This window comes from Piliocolobus tephrosceles, chromosome 5, assembly GCF_002776525.5.
Source record: "Piliocolobus tephrosceles isolate RC106 chromosome 5, ASM277652v3, whole genome shotgun sequence".
NCBI classification, from domain to species: domain Eukaryota; kingdom Metazoa; phylum Chordata; class Mammalia; order Primates; family Cercopithecidae; genus Piliocolobus; species Piliocolobus tephrosceles.
This window is the reverse complement of record NC_045438.1, coordinates 101076301-101089951: the sequence shown is the minus strand read 5'-3', so window position 1 is coordinate 101089951 and position 13651 is coordinate 101076301. Positions and strand designations below refer to the sequence as shown.

At 36.9% G+C, this 13651-nt stretch overlaps 1 non-coding gene across 1 annotated transcript; it reads left to right on the top strand.

Annotated features, from left to right (window-relative positions):
- The first annotated feature begins 10859 nt into the window (after positions 1-10859).
- Positions 10860-10966, top strand: LOC111528423. Its single transcript, XR_002726976.1, has one exon. It is a non-coding gene; the product is annotated as a U6 spliceosomal RNA (small nuclear RNA).
- Positions 10967-13651: the final 2685 nt, after the last annotated feature.

The following is a 13651-nucleotide window of genomic DNA, read 5'->3' as shown; positions in this document are numbered from 1 at the left end:
CTACTTTGTATATGTTCTGTGGAAACTTGAAAGTAATGTGTATTCAGTTGTTGGTGGGTGGAATATTCTATAAATACCAATTAGGTTGTGTTGGATGATAATGTTGAGTTCTTTTATGTTCTTGCTGATTTCTATCTAGTTGTCTTATTAAGTGTTGAGAACTGTGTTGGAGTCTTCTACTATAATTGAGGATTGTACATTTCTCCTTTAGTTCTATCAGTTTTTGTTTCACTTTTTTTTTTAGCTCTTTTGTTTGGCATACAAACATTTAAGACTTTCATGTCTTTTGGTGGATTTAAATTTGCTCTGCTAATCTCTATTCTAATTTATGTATTTAGGCCATTTACATTTCCTATCATTTTTCATATATTAGGACTTAAGTTTGTCATTTTATTTTTCATTTTCTATTTGTTTTCTCTGCTTTTAACTTTTCTGCTTTCTTTTTTACACCTTCCTATGGGATATTTGAACATTACTTATAATTCCATTTTGATGTTTCTGTAGAGCTTTTGAGCATATCTTTTTATATAACTTTTTAGTGGTTGCTCTAAGTGTTACATTTTATATACAGAATTGTCACTGTCTATTGGTGTCATAATTTTACCAGTTTAAATGAAATATAGAAAATTATCTCCTTTTATGTCCTTTTACCCCCGCTCTATTTATAATTGTTTTAAATGTTTTCTATATATACATTTAGAATGACACCATATATTATTTTTTGTGAAATACAGCTTTTAAAAAAAAACTTAGGAGAAAGAAAGTTAATAGTATTTACCCATATTTTTGCCAACTGTGTTCTTTCTTCCTTTCTGATATTTCAAGTTTCCTTCTTTTACTGTCTTCTTTCTGTTCAGTGAATTAAAAAAAAATTTTTTTTTTTGAGATGGTGTCTTGCTCTGTCACCCAGGCTGGAGTGCAGTGGCGCAGTCTCAGCTCCCTGCAATCTCTGCCTCCTGGGTTCAAGGGATTCTCCTACCTCAGTCTCCCGAGTAGCTGGGACTACAGGCATGTGCCACCACACCTGGCTAATTTTTGTATTTTTAGTAGAGATGGGGTTTTGCCATGTTGGCCAGACTGGTCTCGAACTATTGACCTCAGGTGATCCACCCACCTTGGCCTCCCAAAATGCTGGGATTATAGGTATGAACCACCGTGCCCATCCACAGTGAATTTTAATTAGCTTTTCATATGGGGTAGATCTGCTGGCAACAGATTTTCTTAATTTTTCTTCATTTCCTTAATTTGAGAATGTCTTGATTTTCTCTCCATTACTGAAGTATGTTTTGCTAGTTAGGATTCTCAGTTGACAGTTCCTTTCAGCAGTCGAAAAAACATTGTGCTACTTTCTTCTGGCTTCTATGATTTCTCATAAGAAATCTGCTGTCATTCTACTTGTTTCTCCCATATAAGTAAGATGTAATTTTTCCTCTCTAATGCCACTCCGAGGGAAAGGGAGGGATGCTTCTTTGTTAATAACATGTAGAAATAAAAGTCCAGATTTCCCTCTCAGTTTCCTTTGACACCAATGTGAAGCTTCTCATTACCGCTAGGAGTGAGTGGTAGTTCTGGCTCCCCACATGATCTCTGCTAACACCATAGTGGCTGTGGCCCCATCACCACTGTGATGGTGAAAAAATCTTAATTCTCCACTAGGCCTATTCTGACACCATTTCAGTGGGGATTCAGGATGGTATCTTGACACTGCTGGGTGAAGATAGAAGTCTAGAATGATATGTGGTTTCCACTAGTACCATGGGTAAGGAAATTGTTATTGGCTAATGGAGATAAAAGCCTGTTTCCATACTTAGTCATCTCTAACATCACTCTGGAAGGAGTGTTTTGAGCACTCATAAAAGCACTGGAAGGTAGAAGTCTATGTTCCCTACTTGTCCTTTGTTGGTGTGGTTGGATATGAGGCCACACTGTTTTCCTGTCGTGTTTGGCAGGGATACAGTAGTGATCATCTAGAAGTTTTCTGTCTTGATAGGCTGCTCCTTTACTGGTCTATTGGCTACAGAAAGCAGACTTTTGTTGAAACTTTTTTCTTCTTTGTACCCACTGGTGTTTTTGGGTTGCTGGATTCGTTAGCTCAAAGCCTGGAATAAATGAAGCAAAAAAACCACATGGGGCTTATTGTTTCTTGGGTCCTGTGATTTTTAGCTGGTTTGCTTTCTTTTCTCTACCTTTTATAGGCTTCTTATGTTTGTTTTATAATGGCTTGGGGTTTTAGTTGTACTTAGTAAAAATAATAAGGAAAAGTACGTCCTACTCTGTCTTCCTGGAAGTGGAAGTCCATTCTTTCATGTTTTCTAAAGAAAAGTTGCTTACATAATTATGTTATAATTTTTTTTTATAATTATTGTATATGAAATTCTTGGAGACCTGAATCTTTTTTTTTCCTTGCTGCCTTTCATTCATGCTTATTTGTTTCCTTATGTTCAGTGATTCTGATTTGAGCCCACAACTGGTCTATCCAAACCCGCGCTGATTCTAAGACTTATATTGAAGATATTTTTCTTTTTTGAAAATTTACTTTTGCTTCTGCTAGATGCCAGAATATGCTACCATTTACCATCTTCACTGGGTCTGAAATTTAATTCAATTTAATTCAGCCTCAGGTTCAGCTTGTCCTTATTGCCTCTGTGTCAAGGCTTAGTCTCTTGAGTGTCGTGCCGATATCAGCCTCTTTCTTTAGGGCATCCCTGCCTTCCTTTCTCCTAGGAGTGTGTGTGTGTGTGTGCACACACGAGCATGTGCTTATGACTTAGTGCTCAGGTTTTAGCTCATGGTATTTTTTTAGAGGTGGAGGACTCCCTTGAAGACTGTTCTTACTTTCTATTAGCCTAGACATTTAATAAAATTATTTTCTAGTTTTGTAGAGAGAGAGATGTGCTGCCAGAAGCTGAAACTATTTCTTTTTATTCCCTATTTTCAAACATTAAAAAAAAAAACCATGAAAACTCACTCAAATCAACTCTGAAATTCCCTTGAGAACATCTCATAACATTAGACCTACTTTTCCCAAGCTATACTCTGTGGAAATGTAATATCCTGTGATATAAATAGTAGTAGGATTTTCCTCAAAGAAATGTTCCATGGTAAAAAAGAAATTGGGGAAATCACACATAATATATCTGCTGCCCTTAAAAATACATTGTGCATATTATCATGTAAAGGCTCTGAGAATTTTTACAGTAAATAAAGTTTTAAAATAGTGATTAACTCTGCATTTCCCAAACTTATTTGCATGTGGAAGCCTAACCTTCTTTATTTATTTCTTTCCTTTATTTATAGAAGTATCTGCTCACATCTCACAGGATATTCAAGCTGTATGGAACAGTTTGGTTAATGCTGAATTAAAATCTCTGTTAAAAAGGCTTGCACTTGCAGTTAGAGGATATTGGTTCTAGTCCTGACTTTGTGAAGCTGTGGGACACTGGACTGGTGCAGAACCTGTTTAAATCCATTTCTTTCTTTATTAAGAGGCTGAAAGAAATTATTTCTAGGGCATTTTACAGCTTCATTGTGCTCTTCTCTTAATCAATAGAGTCACCAATGCCTCCTCTTGTAGTAGAAGAATGAGAGCCTTGGAATAGTATCAGAAATGTGTGCTGCTACTTTTCCAGGCTCACAATGCTCCTTACCACCCCAGCATTCCCTTCTCATGCTTTCCATTGCAGGGGACGTGCCTTTCCTGGAGTTTCCAGAGCCACCACTCATTTGTACCCAGATTACGTATTTCTTGTTAGAGCTAGTTTCTGTTTTTCCAATCACTATCACAACCAACTAGGCCAGTAATGTAACTTCAAGGAGAGGAACCCATAATGATTGTGCCTTCCCAGCCTGTGTTAATTAAGATGAACAGACTGACCTTGAATGACAGTTATTGGTTTAGCTACTGTTCTATTTCCCCAGATTTATTGGCTCAAAGTGAAAAGAGCACTCAATCTTGAGACTGTATTTGAGGACCAGTTCTATGATCTTGGGTCACCATTTTAGCCCATCTGAGACATGCATTCTTTCTCTGCTAAAACGGCAGTGATGCTAATTGTTTCGCCTATGTTAAGGGGCTCTTGTGTGGATCCAGGGTGATAAATAGGATACTGCTCTGTGTACTACAAAAATTTAGCAAGTGGAATGTGTTTGCGAAATAATGCATTAAAATGATAAATAATAATACATATAATGAGTTTTATGGTTGAGGTTATTTCTAGTTTATGGAACAGTAGGCTAAAACAATAACTAGAGAGGCATACACTGAGGCTATTTATGAAATAAAAACATTTCAGGAGACAATAAAATTTAAATATTTGATCCCAGAAATTATCCCTGCCTTCCCTCTCCTGTTGTCTTTTTATGTAAGAAGAAAAAAACTCAATCTAATTTGAAAAAAGAATCATGGGCCTTTCTAGGTAAATAAAGATTAAAGAAAACATGGGGTCAATTTAGGTTAAGACGAACCTGTATGTCCAAATATATTTTCAGTCAAAAATCCCCTTGGTCTTATTCAACTCAGAAAAATGAAAATTGGTGACCTAAAAGTGAAAACTGCGTATCTTCCTACTTAGTCTCATAAGTCATTCAGTTTTAATTCCTTTCAGAATTCATGTAATCCTTTGCCAATGAATTAATGAATAATATTCTTCTGAATGTATTCCTTTGAGAATGGATTTTGTGTGTGTGTATAGCTTATTAAATCCTTGTTAATATCTATGATTTTACCATATTAATGATAGCTTCCAACTAATGCCCTTGAAATGTGGAGGAAAAGTTACAAGATTATTACCTCAATATTCAATAACCTTTTCTGTAAATCGCCACACTACAGCATTCTTCCTCATGAAAATAATGAGTGATATGATCCACTCCATCAGGCTGTTAGAAACTCAGCTTGGTAGGCAAAGGCACCTTTGAAATTCTCACAATTGTCACTGCATTCTGACAGTCTCTCCATTTTAAGAAATGGGACTAAAGTAAAATAAAGAGAAACTACCCTAAAAGGACTAGGTGACAGCCTGGAGCATTTCACATTGCTGTGGTGTGGAATGATAGTTGAAAGTCTCTGATTAATGGCGCTGCCTGATAAAAGCTGGAGGAGACTATACTTGTTTGCTGGCAGCTCAGCATTGCTGCAGGGCAGGGTATAAAACATCAGGATAAGGATGGGCGTCTCCTTTCCCCATCCCATGACCCATTTCCATCCTGGGCTCTCAGGTATTTTGCCTTAATATTTCAGATTCTTTGAGAATAGTATTTAAGTATCAAATATTTGATCTGGAAGAGTCATGCTAAAAATTAGCTAAAAAGCATCTCACCTCTGCCTAAAATACCCATTCCCTCGCTTTGTCTGCCTAATTCTGACTTAACCTTCTGGATCTTGGCTTAGATCTATTCACCTACACTGAAAAGCATTTCTATTTCTAAGTCCTATGGCCTGAGTCAAGTATCCCTTTTTCTGTGCTCCTAAGGCACCTTGCCACCCTGCATAGCGCTGATACAAGCTACTGATAAGTTCCCTGTTTACTTGATCCCGCCCAATCCTACACAAGCACACCCAGCACTGCCTATAGAACGTGCTGCAATAATGAAAATGCTCTAATCTGTGCTGTCTAGTATGGCAGCCACTAGTCACATGTGGCTATCAAGCACTTAAAATATGGCTAGTATGACCAAAAACTAAATTTTCAATTTTATTTACTTTTAATTTTATTCAATTAAATTGTTTTAGTTTAGTTTATTATAAATTTTATCTTAAGTGTAAATGATAAATAATTAGCTTAAATTATTTATTAAAATTCCTTAAATTTCAATTAAAATAACCACATGGTAATTTGGGGCTACCATATGTGACAGCACAGAAATAGGCTGGAAGCTTCTTGAGAGCTGGGATTACATCTTACTTACCTTCATAGTTCCAGCACCATGGGACAGGATCTACCACTTTCTACACACTCAGTAAATACTTGTTGACAACTGAAAGAATGCTAGTGTCCTAACCTTATTTCACACTCATTACATTGTGTTTGATGCCTGAGACTCAGAAGCCTAATATCTGGAGTTTTAATTTTAGCTCCATCACTTAGCATTTATGTCAAGAATGACTTAGCCTCTCTGTGCCTCAGTTTCCTTGGCTTTAAAATGGGTTATTAATAGTACCTACCTCATAGGGTTGTAAAGAATATTAAATGAAATAATACATTGATCATGAATCCATTAATGTAATAAAAAGGTTTTTTTTTTTTTGAGGCAGAGTCTCTCTCTGTCACCCGGACTGGAGTGCAGTGGCCTGATCTCAGCTCACTGCAAGCTCCGCCTCCCGGGTTTACGCCATTCTCCTGCCCAGCCTCCCGAGTAGCTGGGACTACAGGCGCCCGCCACCTCGCCCAGCTAGTTTTTTTTGTATTTTTAGTAGAGACGGGGTTTCACCGTGTTAGCCAGGATGGTCTCGATCTCCTGACCTCGTGATCCGCCCGTCTATGTTTATTAGCATTGAGTGGAATGGTTGGCAGATAGTAAGTTCCACTATACACTAGTGATATAGTCTGGAAATTTGTTCCCTTCCAAATGTCACGTTGAAATGTGGTCCCCAATGTTGGGGTGGGGGCCTAATAGGAGGTGTTTTGGTCATGCAGGTGGATCCCTCATGAATGGGTTGGTGCCTTCCCCATGGTAATGAATGAGAGTTCTCGCTCTATTTGTTCATGTGAGAGCTGGTTGTTAAAAGAGGCTGGTATCTCCTCCTCTCTCACCATGGGACATATTTGTTCCCCCTTTGCCTTCTTCCATGAGTAAAAGCTTCCTGAAGCCTCATCCAAAGCCCAGCAGATGCTGGTGCCATGCTTGCACAGCCTGCATAACCATGAGCCAAATAAACTTCTTTTTTTCATAAATTATCCAATCTTGGGTATTCCTTTATAGCAACACAAAATAGCCTAACAGTTAGTTATTGTTACATTGATTTTTTGTTGTTGTCTTTTATTGAGAGGATGAGTGAGAGAGAGAAAGAGAAGGAAGAATATGGGAGAAAAAGCACCACTCAGAAAGTGTTGAATTTTGTGCAAGAACACTTAAACTAAATACTTCAGGGACTTTATGCATACATTATTTTATTTGAGGTTTGAACCATCAAAAAGATTGCTACTCTGATGTGTCCCATATGGAATGGACTACCGTGCATGGTTGAGATAGCACAATAAACAATGGTGATGAAACAGAATAATTTCAGAATACAGATGGAGTGACTATTTTTAAGACAAAAACTTTCCCATCATTTAAACATAAGTTAAATTTAATGTAATGGTAGCAAAATGTATCTTATAAAAAATGTCAGTGAGAATGCTGACAGGAATGACTTTATCCAAGAGCAACCTTCCAGGGCTGTCACTCTGAACCGGCATGGTTGGCAACCAGGGTGTCTGTCCTCCGCACTGACTAAATAAATCACATTTTTTCCTTTCCTGATTTGACATATTTTTCATTACATAGCTGATGAGTGAAATTTTTAAATGTATTAACTATGACAGCGATTTCTTCTTTTACATTCTGATTGTTATGTTGATTTATTGTTATGTCTATCTCCATTCAGGAAAGGGAAATTGGCTATTGGTTTCTGATAACTCAGGCTATGCCCTCCCCATTTGGCAGGGAACTGTAGGGCATTATTATCTACATTTTAGGATAAGATAACTAAAGCTTAGAGAAATGCTATCTGCCCAAAGCCACATGGTTAGTAAATAATAGAATTGGAAGTAGCTCCTGGGTTTTGTGACTTCTAGTTCAATGTACTTTCCAGTGAATTTTGAATCTAGAAGATACTGGAAGAAATGAAAGAGAGGAAGGAATAGAAGGAAGAATACGAACAGGCTTTACTTATTTCAGTGGAATTTAGCCTTTTGTTAATCACAGCTAGAATCTGATGTAAACCACTGATCCTTTCTCCCTGAAAAAATAGACCCATTTTTTTTTTTCTGATAATTTTGTGTAGTACTAGTCCTGGATTCACGGATGGATCCTTATTTAAAACTGGTTAGCGTAGAAAGACCTTAGTTTCATTTTAAGGAATTATAAATAATATCTCAAAATTACTGCGTGCATAGTAATTGATGTTCTGAAATGTCTGGTGGAATAGGGCACATTCTTAGAGAATGAGGATAAATTCTGAACAGGTTTTATAATTCTCTATTACCAAAAACAGAAATCACAATTTGTGTAGCTTTTCTTACCTTCATGTCTGATATGGGCAAAATTATAAGCTATGAAATTAGTATGTATTTTTTCTTTTAGAAATAAGAAAACATTATAATATGTTCATCTCTACCAATAACCTTTAAGGTCAGATAATGTTACCAATTATTATCAAAGTGTATATATATCAAAGGCATTTGCTTCATCGGAAGTAAAACAATCTAAGTCCAAGAAGTAAAAATGGAAGATGTATTGGCTATTTGGTGCTTTCAAGTTTATGAAATTGTCTAGAAAAAAGCAAGGCAAGGCAAGATTTGAGGTGATTTAATAACACTTGTATTTTAAGAATTGAACTATGTTGCTAAAAGGATTAAAGAAATCGTGTTAGGTAACCAGAGCTCTCTTTAAACATGGATATTAATGTTAAACATGCAATCCACTAATCGCAAGTTGCTGGGGGGGGACAATATAAACACTTAAAGTGACTTCATGAAAGTTTTATTTCTTGGCCGGGCGCGGTGGCTCAAGCCTGTAATCCCAGCACTTTGGGAGGCCGAGACGGGCGGGTCACGAGGTCAGGAGATCAAGACCATCCTGGCTAACATGGTGAAACCCCGTCTCTACTAAAAAATACAAAAAACTAGCCGGGCGAGATGGCAGGCACCTGTAGTCCCAGCTTACTCGGGAGGCTCAGGCAGGAGAATGTCGTAAACCCGGGAGGCAGAACTTGCAGTGAGCTGAGATCCGGCCACTACACCCCAGCCTGGGCGACAGAGCAAGACTCCATCTCAAAAAAAAAAAAAAAAAAGAAAGTTTTATTTCTGGTTTAAGAACTCATTTTTACTTCTCACTGGGAAAACCTGAAACCCCTTCTCAGAACAGTAACTTTAAGATGTGTAAGTATAGAATGAAATACATATAGGAAAGTCATGGTAAAGAAATGTGTCTTCAATATCTTTTCAGAAGATACAGTAACCATGTATTTATTTCATATTCTCCAAAATATGTAGGAAATGGCTCCAGGACAATTTGGGCAAAATTCATCTTATCTGTCATTGGTGGTGCTTTCCATTCATTTTAAATATACTGTTAGGGCCTTAGGAAGAATTTCACTTTCATTAATAAAGTCAGGCTATCTTTCCTAGAGGGACAAACTATTTTTATGCTGAGGGGGAAAGAAAACAATCATAAATGCTCTCACACTGATGCATTCCTGTTACAATGTACTGCAGCACCAATGTCATCCTTAGAAACAAAATCTATAACTAGAGCTGTCCTTTAGCTTTAAAGAAGGCCATACTCTGGCAACCCCTGATCCAATTCAATTCTCTTTTTTATAGCCTGATTTGATTTGAAGCAAACACCTCCAAAACATACTCACAAAACAGATGGACTCACAAGTGAAAATTGTCTGGTAGGGCTTTTATTATGTGGTTTTATTCCTGTAAAAGAATAGAGGGAAACCATCTCTTGTTTCACTAGTTTTTCTTAGAGCCTAATATAGTCAATGCAATTACCAATTCAGTTAAACAGCTGTTTGTTGAGCACTTTTTAATATGACAGACCCTGTGCTTGGTACTGAGAATAAGGTCGATAAGACCCAATATCTGCCCTGAAGGGCAAGAGCTAATTCACAAAGAGATGGTTTTAATACAGTATTATCAATGCTTTGAGAGATGTCGCTACAGAGGATAGGGAATGCGGGAAGGCACCTAGCCCAGCCTGGAGAGATAGGAATGCTTAGTCATTCCAAGAAAGGAATGTAGTGGAGTGGGTGAGGGTGTTACAAGCATAATGGCTAGCATGAGCAAAAGTATAGGACTAGGAACAATATCACATGTTTGGGAGTTGCTGAAGTTAGAAGGAGACACGTGACCAGAAAGACAAACAGGGTCCACATTGCCTATCCCAGGGAGGACCTTATATCCTCCCAAGGTAGAGTAATATCCATGACTTTATCTTTTTATTCCATGTTTTTAGCTGTTTATAAGAAAGACACCTGTGGGCGAGTCTGAGACAGAGTTAGAGATTAGTCAACTCTACAAATTATCAACATGTAGACAGAAACTGTAAAATGAATGTGACCACTCAAGGAGGTCACATTGAAAGAGAGGGTCTGAAGCAAACCCTGGAGAACCATAACATTTAAGAGTCAATGAAAAAGGATGAGAATGAAAGATAAAAATCTAGGGGACAACAGGACAATACCATGTCATAGAAATTGTGAGAGCACAGAGAAGTCCAGTGAGATTAAAACCAGAAATTGTATCTAATAACTAGGAGATAATAGTGGGTTAGTTTAAGTTAAGTGGGTTAGTGGGAACAAGGGCATAATGCAATAAATTGAGACATGAATGGCATGATGTGTAGTCAACACTTAGAAGAGACTTGGATGAGAATGAATGGATAGTCTGTTTTAGGCAGGTTGCTTGTTTTCTCTGAAGGATAATCCTGACTACATTTAAAGACTGACTACATTTAAAGGTTTAAGTGGAAATAAAGGGGAGTGAGGGAATATTGCTGGAGCCAATTTTATGTGAAGTCAGAAGAAAGTGTAATAAAGATTCTATTTTGATGAGTAGTCTTTCAACCAGAGAAGGAGCACATCTTCCTTTGTGAATGAATAGAGTGAAGCAGGGGATGTTAGGGCAACTTTAAAAACCATTTCGGTAGTGCTTGCTTTGGCAGCACATATGCTAAAATTGGAACAATACAGAAAAGATTAGTTTGGCCCCTGCACAAGAATGACATGCAAACTCATGAAGCATTCCATATTTTTTCCTAATTAAAAGGCACAGAGAGACAAGTTAGATACAGAAGCAAAACTCAATGGATGTTGTCTTCAAGAGACCCATCTCACATCCAATGACATCCATAGGCTCAAAGTAAAGGGATGCAGAAAAATCTACCAAAGAAATGAAAAACAGAAAAAAGCAAGGGTTGCTATTCCAATTTCAGACAAAACATACTTTAAACCAACAAAGATAAAAAAAAAAAAAAAAGACAAAGAAGTGCATTTCATAATGATAAAGGGTTCAATTCAACAAGAATAACTAACTATCCTAAAAATATGTGAACCCAACACAGGAGCACCCAGATTCATAAAGGAAGTTCTTAGAGACCTATGAGGAGATGTAGACAACCACACAACAATAGTGGGAGACTTCAACATCTCACTGATAGTATTAGACACATCATCAGTAAAGAAAACTAACAAGGATATTCAGGACCTGAACTCGACACTTGATCAAATGGACCTAACAGACCTCTACAGAACTCTCTACCACAAGTCAACAGAATGTACATTCTTTTCATCTGCACATGGCATATACTCTAAAATTGACCACAATTGGTCATAAAACAATTCTCAGCAAATTCAAAAAACCAAATTCATACCAAACAATTCTTGGATCATAGCACAATAAAAATAAAAAATAAATACTAAGAAAATCACTCAAAACCATACAATGACATGGAAATTAAACAACTGGCTCCTGAATGACTTTTGGGTAAACAAAGAAATTAAAGCAGAAATCGAGAAATTATTTGAAGCTAATGAGCACAGATACAACATATCAGAATCTCTGGAACACAGCTAAAGCAATGTTAAGAGGGAAGTTTATAGTGCTAAATGCCCACATCAAAAAGTTAGAAAGATCTTAAATTAACAACCTAATATCACACCTAGAGGAACCAACCCCAAAGTTAGCAGAAGAAAAGAAATAACCAAAATCAGAGCTGAACTGAAAAAAATTGAGATGTGAAAAACCATACAAAAGATGTTTAACAAATCCAAGAATTTGTTCTTTGGAAGAATAAATAAGAGTTCTAGTTAGACTAGTAAAAAAAAAAAAAGAGAGAAGATTCAAATAAATACAATCAGAAATGACAATGGGTATGTTACCGCTGACCCCACAAAAATACAAAAATAAAAAATAAAAAATCTCAGAAACAACAATGAACACCTCTATGCACACAAATTAGAAAACCTAGAAGAAATGGGCAATTTCCTGGAAACATACAACCTCCCAAGATTGAATCAGAAAGAAATGGGATCCTTGAACAGACCAATAATGAGTTCTGAAATTGAGTCAGTAATAAAAAGCCTACCAACCAGAAAAAGCCTAGGACCGAAAAGATTCATAGCCCAATTCTACCAGATGTATAATGGTGAGCTGGTACCATTACTACTGAAACTGTTCCAAAAAATTGAGGAGGAAGGACTCCTCTCTCACTCATTCTATGAGACCAGCATCATCCTGATATCAAAACCTGGCAGACCCAACAACAAAGAAAACTTCAGGCCAATAACCTCGATGAACATAGATGCAAATATCCTCTACAAAATAGTAGCAAATTGAATCCCGCAGCACCTGAAACAGCTAATACACCACAATCAAGTAGGCTTTATCCCTGGGATGCAAGTTTGGTCCAACATATGCAAATCAATAAATGTGATTCATCACATAAACAGAACAAAAAACAAAAACCACATGATCATCTCAAATGATGTTGAAAGACTTCATAAAATTCAACATCCCTTCCTGTTAAAAACCTTCAACAAACTAGACACTGAAGGAACTTACTTCAAAAAGAAGAACCACCTATGACAACCCCATAGCCAACATTATACTGAATGAGCAAAAGCTGGAAACATACCCCTTGAAAACTAGAACAAGATAAGATGCCTTTTCTGTCTACTCCTATTCAACATAGTACTGGAAGTCCCAGCCAGAACAATCAGGCAAAAGAAGGAAACAAAAGGCATCCAAATAGGAAAACAGAAGGTCAGACTATGCCTGTTTGCAGATGATATGATTCTATACCTAGAAAACCCCATAGTCTCAGCCCAAAAGCTCCTTGATTTGATAAACAACTTCAGCAAAATTTCAGTATACAAAATTAGTGTACAAAAATCAGTAGCATTCCTATACACCAACAATATTCAAACTGAGAGCCAAATCAAGAACACAATCTCATTCACAATAGCCACAAAAAGAATAAAATACTTAGGAATAGAGTTAACCAGGGAGGTGAAAGATTTCTACAATGAGAATTACAAAACACTGCTCAAAGAAATCAAAGATGACACAAACAAATGGAAAACAATCCATGCTCTTGGAGAGAAAGAATTGATATGTTAAAATTCCCATTCAGCGCAAAGCAATTACAGATTCAATGCTAATCCTATCAAACTACCAATGACATTCTCCACAGAACTATAAAAAAACTATTTTAAAATGAATATTGAATGAAAAAAGAGCCTGAATAGCCAGTGCAATCCTAAGCAAAAAGAACAAAGCTTGAGGCATCACATTATCTGACTTCAAATGACAGTACAAGCCTACAGTAACCAAAACAGCATGGTAGTGGTATAAAAACAGATACATAGACCAATGGAACAGAACAGAGAGCACAGGATTAATGCCACACAACTACAACCATCTGATCTCAACAAAGTAAA